Below are 16,417 nucleotides of genomic sequence, written 5' to 3'. Positions count from 1 at the left end.
CGCCGCTACCGCTACATTAGTTTCTTTTCCTCGCCGCTTAAATTCAGCATTCCTTCGGTTGCCGCCACCTCATTTCAAGGTGGCCCTCGGGGGGCCGCGGGCTGTGTGCAAAGGAATACACCATCCTCCACCAGCAGCCGCGTTGTGCCCCGCGGGAGATAAGTAAAGAGAGGCGGTTGGCGCGCGGCAGAGGCTTCGAGGTGACCGCCTCCGCGACGCGGGCTGCACGCGGGAGAACAGGTCCTCTCAACCGGCTTCCGCGAGGTGCCCCTGCAGGAGCACGGGCCGTGCCAGCACTCGTTCTGCAACGGTGGGTCGCCCCGGTCTGGATGGATGGGGAAGTGACGCTCAGACAAGACAGGTGCGTTACAACTTCCAAGTGTCGATGATCAATGAGTCATGCAATTTACTCTTTTTTTTTTTCCTGAAATTTTAAAACAGATGGATGAAATTGAAAATGCATGCTATACTCTAAAAACAGTTGAATCAAAAGTAACTCAATTATATTAAATTATATTAATTTAATATAATATATTAATATATTGACCCATAGTTGGGTTACTTTCGACCAAACGAGTAATATCACTTTCCTGATTAAAAAACAAACAAACAATGAGTTTATGAGTGAAAAATGGGCAATCCTGGCAGGATTATCCCTTTTTTAAACATACATTTTAAGGTTAATAACTTTAATATTTAGGTAGCACAAAAAAAAGGCCAAAAATAAAAGTTTTTTTTTTTTTTTTAAGTATCGCAATACGTATCGGATCGCCACCAAGGTATCGGGATCCGGATTGGATCGTGACAAAAGGTGGATCGTCCAAGCCCTAGATAAAACAGTGCAAAGTTTTGTTAAAATCAAAATCTGGGTAAAGCCCACTGGGTAATTTGGCATGGAGCGAACCGCATACTCCACACGAGACGAGAGCAATTATAACTACTTTTCTAAATTACATTTAAGTTGTGCATGCTTGTGTAAATGGAGGACCAGAGTTTCCTGGAAATTATTATTATTATACTGTATTTATTACTCTGCAAATTTTGACATTTGTTACATTTTTAAACCAGATGGGAAGACTTTTTTTGTTCATAAAATTAAATTATTTCAAATGTAGTGCAAATTGGATGCTGATTAAATCCCGCCAAAACCTGACCCAAAATCTGATGTGCAATATTCCAGACAGACACACAAGAACCATATAACCCTGCTATAAATCTGTGATGCAAAACATGTTTGTATATGATAAACTGCAGTATGTTAGACACACATTTAGTCAAGCTAGCCCCATGGGCAATTCTTTCACTTCTGAAGGCCACTGTAGTGTTGTCTATGAAGCAATGCTTTTGGCACATCTAAGTTGTACTTGTCAGACAAACCACTTAAAGAACAGTCAAGAGTAAAAGTCTCCTGAGGAATTACTGTACCAAAGGCCAAAGCGAGAAAAGGTTCAGGTGATACTGAGGGGTGACATTTTTGAAGGAGCAGAGAAGTAAGCACATGTGAATCCTGACAGGCTATAAGAGGATAACTGGATGATGTGTGTGTCAATCATCAAAACTACACAGAATTCATTCAAAGGCATTTTGTGAAACTCCCCAAAATTCTGCATCAGTGGTTTGTAGAGCTGAAGATAGAAACACAACAGGGCTGCTAAGGGTATAGTAACGTGTAGGATTAGCAGTCCAAAGCCTCCCAGAGTTTACTGATACCTTCCAGGCATTCCTCGGGGCACCTCCTACTGCTGTGCCTTCTTCAGTCCACCCTCCTCTGTCAAACCCCAAGTATCATCCCTCATTTTCTGTGTGACTCAGACATTCTTGCAACACCCCTTCCTTTGCTCCCACTTGCCCGCCCCTCTTCATTCAACAGAAAGGCAAAAGAAAACCGACAACCAACTCCTAAAAAGCTTTACAACCAGCGCTTTCGTAAGACTCCATTCCAGTTTTTGCATTATTTATCACCACAAGGAATTATATTAATCTCAATACAATGCCGCATAACAAGTGATATGTATTCACATCTGCCCAAAGAGTGGTGACCAATCTATAAATCCACTAAGAAGGCTATGATGGTGAGAGACTGGTTGAGGAAAGTAGCAGCAGGAAGAGGGGAATGCATGCTGATAGTGTCTTTGTTGGCCTTTATACACCATGAATGAATAGCATCAAGGTCCAAATACACTTCGGCTCTAACCATCTTCCTTGTTGACACCCCCAACTCCCATTCTCAGTTAGTCAACTTTCCCACGTCGGCCAAGCCTGGACAGTGAATGTAGTAGCAATATCCTACAAAACACTCAACGCCAAAAGAACCATTGTTTACATCACTTCTAAGCTAGGAAGGCGAGGTAATATGTTTGCCGCTTCATGTGGGGAAAATGCCTCACTATAGCATGGCGGTCTAATTATAGATAGGTCATGACTATTGCTTTGCTTCTTCAGTTATTCCTTGTGTCTCATTATGACTTCCACCAAAGAGGATAATTACACTGTTGAAATTTAAATTAAGTGCATTCCACAATGAAGACCTCCCAGGAGATGGTGCAGGTGAATTGGAGGACATGAAAATGAAATCCATAAGACACAGAATGATTTTCTTGCAGACAAAAACATTTTGAAAATCCTCCCTATTGAGGTGGAAGCAAGAACGACAAGACAGTGATGGTACTTGTAAAGAAACCGCACATGCCTCTGCCTTTGCTTTGTCAAGAGACTGTACATGCCTCCGCGTGTCCTACAGTGGGGGGGAGAAACTAAGCAGAAAAAATATATATTTTGAATAGCCTTTGTTGGCATATACAATATGTTATGTGAATGAAGACTTTGCAAAGTTCTGTAAATCAGACTCCAAGATGGCTATATTAGTCATGTAAATGCACAACGCTGAAGAAACACTCAGAACTGTTTGTACTACTCACACATGCTCAAGCTCAACACGTCACACATTTATACTTGTTTTAGCATTTAGTGTACATTTTCAAGCTTCATGTCACATAATTGATGGCAAAAGCAACAGTGTTGTAAATCTTGTGTAATAAATCGACTCTTACAACACAAGCTAAAGACTTTCTAAAGGCTAAAGGCTAAAGGCATTCTCCTCAAAGCCATTTCAGTTCAACCAGTTCAGGCTGGCTTGACAACTACTTAAAACAGGAAAGTTACCTTCCACATAATTCTATCGCATTTTTGAGAAGCTGAATGAAAAAAATGCCATCAAGTTAAATGTTTGACCTAGATATAAAGAGATAATAGATAGATAATAAAACACTCATACTCTTCATTGCTTTACAGGGGTCCTCCATCTTTTTCAATCACTCTAGGTGAGTCGCAATCTAATTCAGTTTTCAAAAGGAAAACACAGACCAAATACAGCAAGAAAATATAAAGCTATTATATATTGTAACCAAAAGAGAACTAAACATGAGCCACGGGAGCAGATGGCTGGTTGGTTGAACACAATGAAATAATGCACAGACGCAGATACTAAATAATTTTTTTTTTCAGAATCTAATGGCATTTTTGCCATTCCTTTTAAGTATATTTTTATTCCCGCTGTAAAAGTTTAGCTTAGATATGCTAACCTTGTATCAAATGCACAGTAAAAGCACTACAAGCACTTAGACAGCTATCATAAAACAAAATGGTGGCCAGAGTTTGGGTTAGTAATGCTGATTTCACAATGATCTAAACAACAACAAAAGCCATATGGTGGGGGCTAAATAGACAGGAAACGTGGGTTCGTGGCCTGGGAGCTGTCAGGTGGTAACAGGTCAGGGGTCAGAGGTGAACAAAAGCTTCATAAGCCCCACACAGAGCAAGGCAGAGGCCACCGGACATTCTCACTCACCGTTTGTCTCCATTTACCTCTGCACACACACTTTAGTGTGTTTGTTTTGACTTTGAGGTATTGCATGAATTTGTCAAGTCAAAATGGTCTTACAATTGTGGTCCTTTCATAGGACAGTCGTCTGTCCATTTACTCTCAACATCGTTTATAATATTGTTGCCACTGAGTGTCAGGGGAAAAGAACTATGCAAACACCTGCAAGAACAACAGCATTTAAAAGCTTTCACTGGTCAAAGCCAAGCTGTAGCTTGTGTTAAAGTTAGAAAGTCCTTCGTAGCTTGACTCATGTATTACGCACAGACGGAATGGGAAAGTGAAAAAAAATACTTCTACTGTTACAGTTTGCCCACGTGCAAAGAGACATGATGACAAGAGTGCATAATAGAGTTGGATCGCTCTAATCATACGATCACAACAAATGCTTTATTTTAAAACAGAGAACGAATGCAAAACAGATTCACCCCAACTACAAGCTTAAAGACCTGTTGAATTTTAAAGAGTCCCATCACCATCTTCTTCAGAGTTGGAGTGTGTGTGTGAGTGGGCGTACGTGAGACTGAATAAATGATTTGTCTTTGAGCAGATATGCTGATTACTAATCAACTCTTAGACAATGGCCATGTGTGTCTGTGAAGGTTTGTGCCGCTCTCTGTCACATGCCATGCCTACATATCATACAAAAGCTAATGTTAGAACTGTCTGGCCAGCACTGGTGACATGATGCCAGCTTGTCAAATGGGCATTGGTGCCAGTTTTGTCCTGGTTACATCAGCCAAAGGAAAACAGGCTTTGGCTGAATAACACACAACAGTGTGCTCCTTTTTGTTCATTTCATAATGAAGCGAATGTTATATCACTGCAGTGTTTGGCAGTATGGCTCTGATTAAATTTGTGACTAAATTGTTGGTACCCCCTGTTAATTGAAAGAAAACCCCACAGTTTCCAAGCCTGGAAAAAAATGTACCCTTGACTTAATATTTTGTTGCATAGCCTTTTGAGGCATTCAAACAATTTGTGTATCTTTCAATGAAACCTCTGCACCTCTAAGCAAGTGTTTTGGCCAACTCTTTTCTCAGGTTTGAGGGGTGCTTACTCCAGACGGAATGTTTCTGGTACCTCCACAGATGTTCGACAGGATTTACACTAAGGCTCATGTGAAGGCCACTTTAAAAATGCCGGGCAATATGGGAACAGATCTATCACAATATAGGTCATTTTATGTCATGATATAGATATTTTCAGTTATTCATTAGAAAATTATACAACATACTATGACTACTTTTATCTTTCGTGACTAAACACAGACACGGTAGCCCACACATTTTTGCACAAATGAAGATGTCAATCTAAATAAGAAGTTGGTATCTGTAGCATGCGTTTACAAGGAGCCATGTATTCCGATTAGAATGAATCGGAATGATCAAATGGAATGAAAATGCGCCACTTCAATCAGAATAAAAATGCCGAATCCTAATTGAGTTTGATGTTGATTCATAGGGGTTGGTAGTGTTTATTATTTAAAAAATGTTTAATAAAAAAAAGGGCCTCTAATGTCAAACATATTGTTCAGATAAAAAAAAAAAAAAAAAAAAAAAAACTTTTCCCATAGGTCCCAGCTCAATGTGTTGTAATCATAAATTAATTTGTAGTTTTTTTTTTAAATATATTTGCAGAAACTTCACCAAAAACATAAATCAATTTTGGAAGGCTGTAACATCAAATGTGGAAAAAGTGAAGCATTGTGTATACTTTCGGGTTGCACAGTAAGTACAACAGAAACTAGTGAATAGCAAATTACAAAGTATTGACCATTTGTACTGACGTCGCGTGATCACGTGACTGCCCTATGACGGACGGCGGAAGGAAATGATTGTTGAATGGAAGTGGATGTGACCTGGAGCGACTTAGTGAATTAGCGACTGTTATTTTACAAATGAAAAGTTAACCGAAGGTCGCCTGTCAGTCGAAGTTGCACATTTAGTCGGGACTCATAGAGCGCGATATTTACTTTAGTTGGAGATCGCTAGTTTGAAAACAGCCCTTACCTTCTGTTGCATGCTGTTTTTACCAAGTTAATCAAATCGCTGACTTTGTCGGAATTCACAGTGCACGACCTATATCTTTATGTAGTTAATGCCGTGTCTTCTCCTTACACCGGGGCTGATTCAAAAGCTTGTCGCTGGCTGAGTCTCTGGGACGAGATGCTACGCTCACGCCGGGGCAGAATATATCTCGTAATTCAAAAGGTACAACATGTTTATCATGCAAACTGACTTATTTTCAAATAGTCTGTTCTATATTGAAACGCTGCGATGATGTTATGTTACTATGTTTACTAGCATGGAACAAATTACTATCGTAGTGGCAAGCTATGCAGTAATTTCATGAATATGAGCTCCAGAGTGGAAAAACTCCCACATTATTAAAACAGTCAAATGCACTTAATAGTTTTGAAGAAGGTGCATTTTGAAACTAAGCTGTGTGTTTGTGCAGTTGGAGTGGACGCTAACTATCTGGCTTGTTAATGTGATTTGAAACACGCAATTCAACACCTCTGTTACAATCTTTGTTAGAGTGTACGTTTACTTAGTAAAATGTATGAACATTTATCTAATAACCTCGCAAAAAATGATCGCTACAAATCCGTGAATACTTTGTGGGCTGCCAGTCCTTTCTGTTGATTGCTGCTATCAATCGATGTATTTTGTCTTCATTAATAGGTATGTAATAAAAAGCAACATTTGGTTGACTCCTTTGTCTGTCTGTACAACCAACTGCACAGCAAGATATGACCATTTTGTAAGATAATCGATTAGATAAAGGATTTTACGCTGTATGAGATTCAATAGTTACAATACAGGCAAGTGGCTCTTTTGTCGTCCAGCGTCCCGGAGGGGGCGTTCCCATGAGGGCTCTGACGTCACATGCAAAAAAAAGGTCAATATTTGATGTTCCAGTATGCTTTTTACCATAAATGTATAAACAATCTATTAAGAAAAAAATTCTTACGAAGGCTGCAAAAAAGTAATAACAGACTCGTCACCTGCTTGAGGTGGTCTAAGGTCAGTAGTTTGACAGTGATGATTTGTTTGCTTGCAAAATGATTCCAATAGCCTGAGGGAAGGCAAAACTGGTGTAGGGAGATCTAAATACAAAAGACAAACTATGCCTTAGTGAGGATGAGCGGCACGGATAATGAATGAATGAATAATTTTATGGAAACTTAAAGGGATTACACCATGGTATTTTAAGATATTCCACAGTTAACTACTGTATAGGCATATCATGATTAAATCTTACTTTTGACACCATGGCGATGTCATTTTTTATGAAATATTAGGTATTTTGCTGGTTATTTGTCTAACGCGGAAATAAAACCCCCGGTTCAGTAAAACCCCGCCTCTCCTCGTGTGCTTGCCGTGCCCCCGGCGAGCTGGCTGCAGCCCGATATTGCCAATCTGCGTTTGAAAACTCCTCTGAATGGCCACGCACCGCAAGCCATCAATTCTTCAATCAACATTTGAAACAAAACGGCTCCTTGCCACAAGAAATTGTGGAGGGGGAGAGGAGAGGGAAGAGAAGGAAAAGAAGGAGGGAAAAAAACCTGAGCGGGTCACGAACCGGCGACCTGCTGCTTACCGCTACACTATCCCTTCAGTTAGGTTCAGCAGCACAAAGATTTTTGTGTCGGACAGATTTTAAGACGGCCAATTGTCATTGCACTTTGGCATTGCAAATGTGAAGGATAATTGATTGCTTTTAATTCATTTGGACAGAATGTTTACTGATAAAGGCTACTTTTGTCACTAGCCCATGGAGGTCTCAGAGAAAGTGGGCGTGTGTTTAGTCCGCAGAGGCAGTGCGGGGGTGTTTCTGCTCCTAATGACATCAAAAAGTGCCAACAGGTTGGGAGGGGCTGGTGCTTGGAGAACAGCATGACCTAGAATTTCTCATAGAAGGGCGAATGTAGGAAAACACCACTTCAGTGTTGTTTTTGGTGATGAATTAGCATTTTAACATGGCAAAAAGCTCAAAAAAGTAGATTTTTCACATTGCTTTCCCTTGAAAACTAACAATAACGAATAACGAAAATAAGTCTGGGCGATAATGGCAGGGCTCCAGACTGCCTCTAAATGGTTGCATTTGACCCTAAAATTCAAGTCATTTTTTAAATTAGTGTCATTGATTTTCTTTTTGTTGCCCACACAAATATTTAACATAAGACTGAAAAATTAACCCAAAAGTATGCAAATTCATGGGTGTCGAACCGAGAGTCCACTGTAGTCTATGAAAACAATTAATACCAGCTAGCGAACATAGACAAGTGACATGACATTGTACATTATTCGCACTAGAATTTGTGACTTGTGCCAGTAACAAACCCTTCTTTCAACATGTGCCTTTTGATGAAAGGGCGAAGTGTTTCCCAGACAGATGCTGCGTATGTGAATAGCAGAAGGTCCTTCAGGTCATCTGATAGAGTGCACGCAAAGGGAGGGGCAGGGGATGTGCATCTAGCATTTCCATAGAAACCAAATACAGACAGAACCACCTGGTTGGTGGAGCCAAAGAAGGGGAGTAGAGAGGGTAGCACTTCAGGATGGTTAGGTTACCATGCAAAAGAAATCCACACTGCACGTGTTTTCATTAACCAACACAGGATGCTTATAATCACTTTTCTAACATGTAAAGAAGAACACAGTCCACAGAACAAACATTTCTTACTGCTTATTCATTGAAGTCAAATGAAGTTCAGGAGCCTTAGCATAACAAATGAATTTGTCCCAAACACAAACTAGGTAAGTTTCCAAATTTACCATTTTCACCCGCTGGGTACATGTCCTCATAATTTGCATAATTGATTTACATTTTTGACAACATCAGTTAAATAACACATCCTCCTCCAGTTTCCATATTAATCCAACCTCAATATATAACAGTCCAATTCAAAACCGGGGGTTAAAAAAAAAAAAACTAAAGAAATCCTGAACTTTATTCCATGTTACAATGCGTTACAATTATGGAGACAATGTGGTCATTTTTGTCACTCACCTCTTGCAGTCTATGTCTGCGAGTGTCTGCCTGCCTAGTGAAAAAGGAGAAGAGGAACGGGAGGAAGAGTGAAACAAGCCTGCTACTGACAGTTTGCGCTACCTGATCCACCACTGCCTATGAGAGAGACAGACACAGACATGCTTACAGCAGTGCAGAGGGGAGGGGGCAGCTGAAGAGCAAAGTGAAGTGGTGCCGCCATTCCCCGTTGCCTGGGCAACCGACGCTCTTTCAAAGAAATCATCCAATGGCAAACATAAGCAATTGTTTGCAGACAAAAAGTCACATGACAGCTCCCATGCCACTCCCAAATGGCAGAATTGAGAAGGGAGGGGGAGGCAAGTGTGATGCTTGTGGGTGGCATGTGAAGAAATGAGATGAAAATAAGGAGGGAACAGAAAAGATTATTGTTGAGTGCAGCTTTAGAATACAAGCTTTTTATGCAGCCAAACGTTATACTGTTTCAACAGTGAGTGCAGTGAGTACTATATTCTTGAAATCAGATTGAAGTAGGATGATACTAAGGTAAAACATTATTTTTGTGAACCAAAAATGTCAAGTACAGTAAAATAATTCAAGTTTTTAAGTTAAAGTTTAAGTACCACTGATTGTCACACTCAACTAAGTGGGGCGAAATTCGTTCTCTGCATTTGACCTGTCGCCTGAGGCAGTGGTGAGCAGCAGCAGGAGACGCGCTCGCGAATCATTTGGTGATCTAACCCCCCAATTCCAACCGTTAATGCTAAGTGTCAAGCAGGGAGGCAAATGGGTTCCATTTTTATAGTCTTTGGTATGACCCGGCCAGGGATTGAACCCACGACCTCCCAGTCTCAGGGTGGACACACTACCACAAGGCCACTGAGCTTTTTTTGGATAAAAAACTGAAGATATGATCACTGTTCTTGTACACACTTCTGCGTGACATTTCAAATTCTAGCCAATTATGTTTGATTATGTGTGATAAAGAAAGGATAGAAAGAAATAATCGGTAGAGAATATTAGTTGTTTATTTAAATCATGCAGAATAGTGGCTCTGTGTGCCTTATCATTCTGGAACTGTATTGTTCTGCAACGGGATTGTTTAATTTACTCACTGTATTATGTTCAATATTTGTTGGAATTGCCATCTGAAAGAACGAGATTTGAGATCATACCTTCTACAATATTACCGGTGTATATTTTGGGGTGATAAAAATGTGAAATATCGTGAAATTGACGTGATGACGTAATGCATAACATCATACGTCTTTGTGTCCACTTTGACGTACATGCGTCGCTCGCTGCTGCATATAAACAATGTCGGAGCGTGTGAGGCTGTGAGCAAAGTGATTAGACGCACTCCTTATGAAAAAAAAAACAGACAGTGGTTAGATAATACTGAAGCAGTCGCGTATTGTTTGGCCAAGATAAACAATCCGCGGTGGTTATTTTACCGTGAACAGTAACTCTCACGCTAAGCTAACGTGCTCTCGACGAGACGGCGTGCGCATTGCTGTTGCGCAGCGGCGTAAACATGCACATTTGTGTTATTCATACCCGCTAGTCATGTCTACAAACAATCACAGCATTGTCTCGCTCCTCTTATTGACCAATCAGAGACATTCACGGCAAAATAACGCTCACAGGAGGGTTGCCGGTTACGGCAAAATAACCACTGCCTAAACAATCGCAGTGGAAAACATTACACAATAAACTTGCCTGCGATGTACAGAGCATGACGCCACAAATTGGCTGCTATCGTATCATTTTTTTATTTTTTGCCTCTTCATGAGGATCAACCACACAGGAGAAAATAATGGACTTTCTTGACTCTTGCAATTTGCCACTGACTTCTGAAGCTTTGTATTTTATTTGTATTTGCTAAGTAAATGTGCTTTATGTGCTTTAAGTAGTTATGTTACAATTAGTCTTCGCAGGGTAAACACTACCTGGTCTGTTTTTAATTCCATTTCATTCCATTCCATTAAGGTTGCTATATTTCAATTGTGGTAAATAGGTGGCTTAAATAATGTGCTGCAATAAAAGTTCTATCATTCCAAAGCACCAATCACAAATCTATTGTTCAGTAATTATTACCAATATCGTCAAAAATACTGTCACCGCAAATTTCTTTGAAATATCGTGATATAATTTTTAGGCCATATCACCCACCCATAAGTATAATACAAAAATAAATGTACATCAAGGGTGAATTTTATCTACATGTGAACCGAGAAGGAGTTGCAAATAGGACAGGGCAGGACACGATGGGATAGGAGCAGTGAGTCAGACAGTGCTACCACTTTGGGGCCAGAATCAGGGCTGGGCAATTAATCAAAATGTGATTGTGATTTTAGCTTCTCACGACCATAAAGACATTATAATTGGGGGGGGGCTCAATGTGCCGTATGTTGTGCGTGTGCAGCAAGTGTGAAGTGTGTAGCATTCTGTGATTCTGCTCTCCCTAAGTGTAATTTTAAGATGTTTAGAAACCCCAGTTGGAGTTTACTGTATAACTAAACACACAGTAAAACAATTAAACATATTGTATATTTATTGCAAAAACAAGACTTGCTTCATTTTAAAAATATCGCCAGTGCTAGCGCTAAAGCCATTGAAAAATCCCATACATTATCATTGACTTCAAGGAGCGACATTGCTTTGAATATTCACACTGAAACGTTGTAGGAACACATAAAGACAGGTAATATAAAAAGGTGCATGTGTGACAGACGACTTAACAGTACAGTACAATTTGGGCAGAATTTTTTTATTACTTTAGCACATTCCCGGTGAAAAAAGTAAATCCCCGTGTGAATTCTTATCAGAACTCTGAAGCCACACATACACACTACAGTAGCCTATACTCTACTTCCTCTGTAATATAAAGGCACACATGAACACTGCCTGTAACGGTCCACTTGATCTCCAATTGCAACTGAAAACTGAAATGAATCCACTACATAGAATGAACATGACGTGATAGCAAATGAGCCACAACCAGCGAATATGGCAAATCAACACATGGCAAGTCAAAGAAAGATGCAAACTGCAGGTTGAACGTGATTGCTCTCACTTTAGAATAAACTTTCCCAACTCTGTCTACAAGCGAGACTTGCAACTGCAGTTTTTCCAAATGAGTCCTTTTCAAGTTTTTACCGAATGGAATCTGCAGGTGCATCACTTGTTGCATCACCGAGCGATAGTTACTTATACAGAACAGTACTGTACAGTACTTCATATTAGTGACACACAACACACCAAATGGCAGACAAGTTTAAAGTACTTACAGAGACATCGAGCAACGGTGGACCCTTGAACAACACGATTAACAGCCGACTCCTGCTGTCTCCGGACGGTCCATTGTTGTCACGACTTTCCGGAAGTGAATTTTAGATTTCCGCTTGATATTTCAAAATAAAACATTTCTAACTCTAGCACCCCAAGGCTAAAATATCAGATGTGTTCACGAGGAACAGAATGTCACTCTAGTCTACCTGTCCTAAACTACGTGCAAGCGTCTTCTTCATCTGTTTATAGGCGGTCGGCATCTGACGAACAAGGTAATTTGCAAGATTGAGAGTGTATGAAGAATTTCAACATACAGACATACAGATGTAGGCAACCACATTTTTTGTTTCTTTAAAACACCAGTTAGTTGAACCTTGTTATTTCAAGTATTTTTAAATATCAAATTAAAATTGTTATTGAGTACTGTATTTAACCCAAATAAATAAAATGTATTACAATTTCGTTATTAATGTCAAATTATTTTTATTTACTTACATTGCTGCCTTCCTGAACATGTAAGGAATTTTTATCTTCTCATAGAAATCCAGTGAGTCCGTTCTTGTGAGCATAAAATAGGGCTACAGTTTATGATTATTTAAATTTTTGATTGATTGACTAACCCCACCCCCCATTGCTCGAATAATGTGATTTTTTTTTTTTTTGTATCCATTATTTTATTTAAGAACATTATTTGACATTGACAGTGTGGAAAATGCACAAAATAATTGATTGTGACTTATTTTTTAACACTGCAATAAAGTTTTCCATTGAATTAATTATTTATTTATTTTTAACTTGATCGCAGCACTGCAATTAGAAAATGCATATTACTGGTACAAATAAGACAACTACTTGCAATGTCAATATACATTTTTACTTAGTTATGAAGGTGCCAACAGAAAATAAGCTCATCTGGCTGAGAATGGAATGTTCCTCCTTAAGGGAAATTGTGATCTTACACTAGTACTTTACAAACAGCACATCCCAAACCTGTCTCAACTCATTCTGTTGGTATCTCTAGGTATTTTAAGTTCCTGAATAAAAATGACTCATCTGAAGTCAAAACAAAAATGTTTCCTTAGACAAAAACACATTCCATCTGTTTTCATGATATGAGAAAAGTATGTGTAGCTTGTCCAAAATTTCCCTCTACAGTATTTCATTGAGTCTTAAATTTACTATAACAAGACGATTGGCTATGCCCAACCCAATGACATGTTACTATACATTTGCTTTCTGCGGATATCGAAGACCACGTGCAACTATTTGGAGGGGATTACACATACTTTAACTGGACTTTCAAACATAGTATAAAAGGGTTAAAACTGGGTTACAGAAAATAAAAGTAAAAAATATAGGTGAATCTGCAGGAGTATGTGGGGGTCCACTGCATTAAATATACTAGAGCAGTGGTGTCCAAACTCGGTCCTCGGGGGCCGGTAGTCCCGCAGGTTTTGGATATTTCTCTCCTCCAACACAGCTGAAGCTCATCAGCAAGCTCTGCATAAGCATGATAACGACCTTGTTGATTGGAACAGGTGCGTTGGAGCAGGGAAACCTCAAAAACCTGCAGGACTACCGGCCCTCGAGGACCGAGTTTGGACACCACTGTACTAGAGTATAGGATATAACAATATCCCATGTGCAAGTAGGTAGACACAAAGCTATTTTTCAACCATAAGGACTCTTCTCTCATTCTATCATATCAGCTCAATGTCTTAAGGCCTGTTGCACTGTCAGAGCCACTGCCAAATAGGCAAACAAAGAAGTCACTCTGTAAAATGAATTAATTAAGTATACTTAGCAATGGAAGGAGTTCTTGGAAAAGATGCACCATGTTAAGCAAGAGCAAGTGTCATGGCAATGAGCCAACACCAATTCACATACTGTACTTCAAACATTCCTGTTCTGAACATGTTTACAAGCCTTATCCACAGAGAAGGGTGCCTCAAGGATGTCTAGTCAACGGCACGTTTTTGACTCATGAATTACAGCATGGTTACATACTGTAGGTGGCGCCTGCCTGAAAAATATCCACTCTTGAAAGACGAGACATTGCTAATAATCTTACAAAACACAGTACAGCTAGTTTTTTGTTTAGTTTTTTAATTTAGGATTACCGCACATCACATGGCTTTGATGATGTCACAGAATGTGAGCTCGTCTTGTTGCAATATAATGATATCATGGCTATGATGCCATCAAACATAGCATTGGGAGACTATCTTGTGTTGAAAAGCATTACCTTATAAAAACTTCGTGAGTCTCATTGACCTTTCCCCCTGAAAGAAGACACTGCCAATCATGTTACCGGATAAGGTTAGCTTGGCAAATTGTTTTATTGGACTTTACAACCAATACTGCTCTCAACTATTTATACATACTGTATATAGTTGTCACTTAGCTACTGAGAGTCATAGTTGCAGGAATCATTCCCAACTGCTAAGAACAGCACTGTTCATCCATAAATACTCATCACATACAATGCCACTGCCAATTATTGATGCTTTTTAATCACATTCACACATGCAATATGTATGCATAGTATAATACTCTGTTTATATATTTATTTACATACGGCTGTTACTTCACTGCTGTTAGCTATTATTAATCCGGGTGTTGATTTTATTCTCAACTTCTCATACTGCATATAGACAATTTATTGATGCATGAATAGTTTGCTTTATACATGCTACATACAGACTGTCCCTGCTGCTGACTGTTTGTGCTGCTGTTCACATTCACAAAGTCTACTATAGGGCTGGGCAATTAATAGAAATGTAATTGTGATTTTGATGTTAGCTTCTCACGATCATAAAAGCAACATAATCGAGGAAAAAACTATTACTGTGCAGAACGGCAACAAAATATTACACCAATCATATAGGCTTTATACTGGCTCCGTCAGCTGTAGAACGGAATTTAAAGCAGTACTAAGGAACTTTTCAATCTTAAAATATTTTCATATCTCTTGTGATGAAGCATCGACTTGAAACTAGATGAATGGTAGCTTTGCCATGGCCTGAGGGGGTCTGTATCATTTTTACTGGCACTAAGCAACTTTGAAGAGTAAGGTAAGAACACTGCCACACAAAAAACTACAAATGTGCTGACTGCTTTATGACATACATCACTTCCCCCTATACCCATTTGTTACAAAGACGGAAGTCAATTTGAATGTCGACACACGATTACTGCTTTCATGGCAGAAGCTGCAAAACAACTGAAAAGTATTGTCTGAGGAGACAAAAAAAAAGGTAAGCTACCCGGATAAAAAGACAGTCAAGGATCAACATTGGTCTGGCTTTCACTCGCTGGCGTGAGCTCAAAAGCGACGCAATGTGCTTGTCCTCATGGGAAATGTGTTCTTCTTCAGATATAACATTACCACTTTTGTCCATATAGGACCGCCATAATCAACATAAACTGAAAGTTCCTTAGTGTTGCTTTAAAGTTCTGCTACTAGTCTGTAAATCACTGAATGGTTTAGGTCCTGAATACATGAATGACATGCTAAATTAATATATAAACTAGGCTTTACATGATCAAGAGTTTTCTGGACGATCACCGATAAGCGAGTTTGGGAGGGAAAAAACAAAAACAACAATACCTGATTGATTCAATCAGATAATGAAGTATTTAAACAAAAGTGGAGCCCGGAGTTCAAAGCAAATATGATGAATTAGCATGCAAATTGAGTAAGATGCTAACAGAATTCACGTTAGCACCACGTGCAAATGCTTTTCAATGCATGTTAAAACTACCCCAATTCCTAAAATGAAGGTATTTTAAAGAATACCTATAATCGATTTGATCCAAAATCTTGTTCTTGCCCTGTATGTTCTTTTAGTAAACTACTTTATATTTCTTTACTGTGCTTTTAAATGTATTAAATTTTTGTTTTTTTCCCATTTTCTGTTAAATTTCTTACTTTTTTTTTGTTTTAAAATGCTTTAAAATGTTGTGTTTTTTTGTTTTTGTAACTATGTGAAGCACCGTGTGTATGAAATGTGCTACATAAATACAGGTAAAGCTGCCTTGCTTTGTCTTGCTTAATGCTAAAGTCAATGTAATATCTCATTAGAAATTAGCATCAAACTTTGGGAATTATATTCCTTCAAATAACAAATATTCACACACAAACCCTGTAGAAACACACCACATATTCTTCCCAATGTGTGAAAAACGTTTTATATGAAGACTTCAATAAGCAACTTTCTTCTTCTACACTTCTTCTCATTGTAAAAG

The 16,417-nt window shown here is 39.0% G+C and overlaps 1 protein-coding gene across 2 annotated transcripts in view; it reads right to left on the bottom strand.

The window, feature by feature from the left end:
- Positions 1–12,282, bottom strand: part of rassf7a (Ras association domain family member 7a) — a 41,360-nt gene extending 29,078 nt beyond the window's left edge. The window contains exon 1 of one of the 2 annotated variants that reach the window (XM_077568180.1): positions 12,169–12,282. The gene's annotated coding sequence lies outside the window, so the exon portion shown is untranslated. Of the gene's footprint in view, positions 1–8,899; positions 8,986–12,168 lie in introns of those variants that run through there. The other variant, XM_077568181.1, reaches the window with a different exon arrangement.
- Positions 12,283–16,417: the final 4,135 nt, after the last annotated feature.

Source organism: Vanacampus margaritifer, chromosome 6, assembly GCF_051991255.1.
Source record: "Vanacampus margaritifer isolate UIUO_Vmar chromosome 6, RoL_Vmar_1.0, whole genome shotgun sequence".
Taxonomy (NCBI): Eukaryota; Metazoa; Chordata; class Actinopteri; order Syngnathiformes; family Syngnathidae; genus Vanacampus; species Vanacampus margaritifer.
This window is presented reverse-complemented; position numbering and strand designations above follow the sequence as displayed.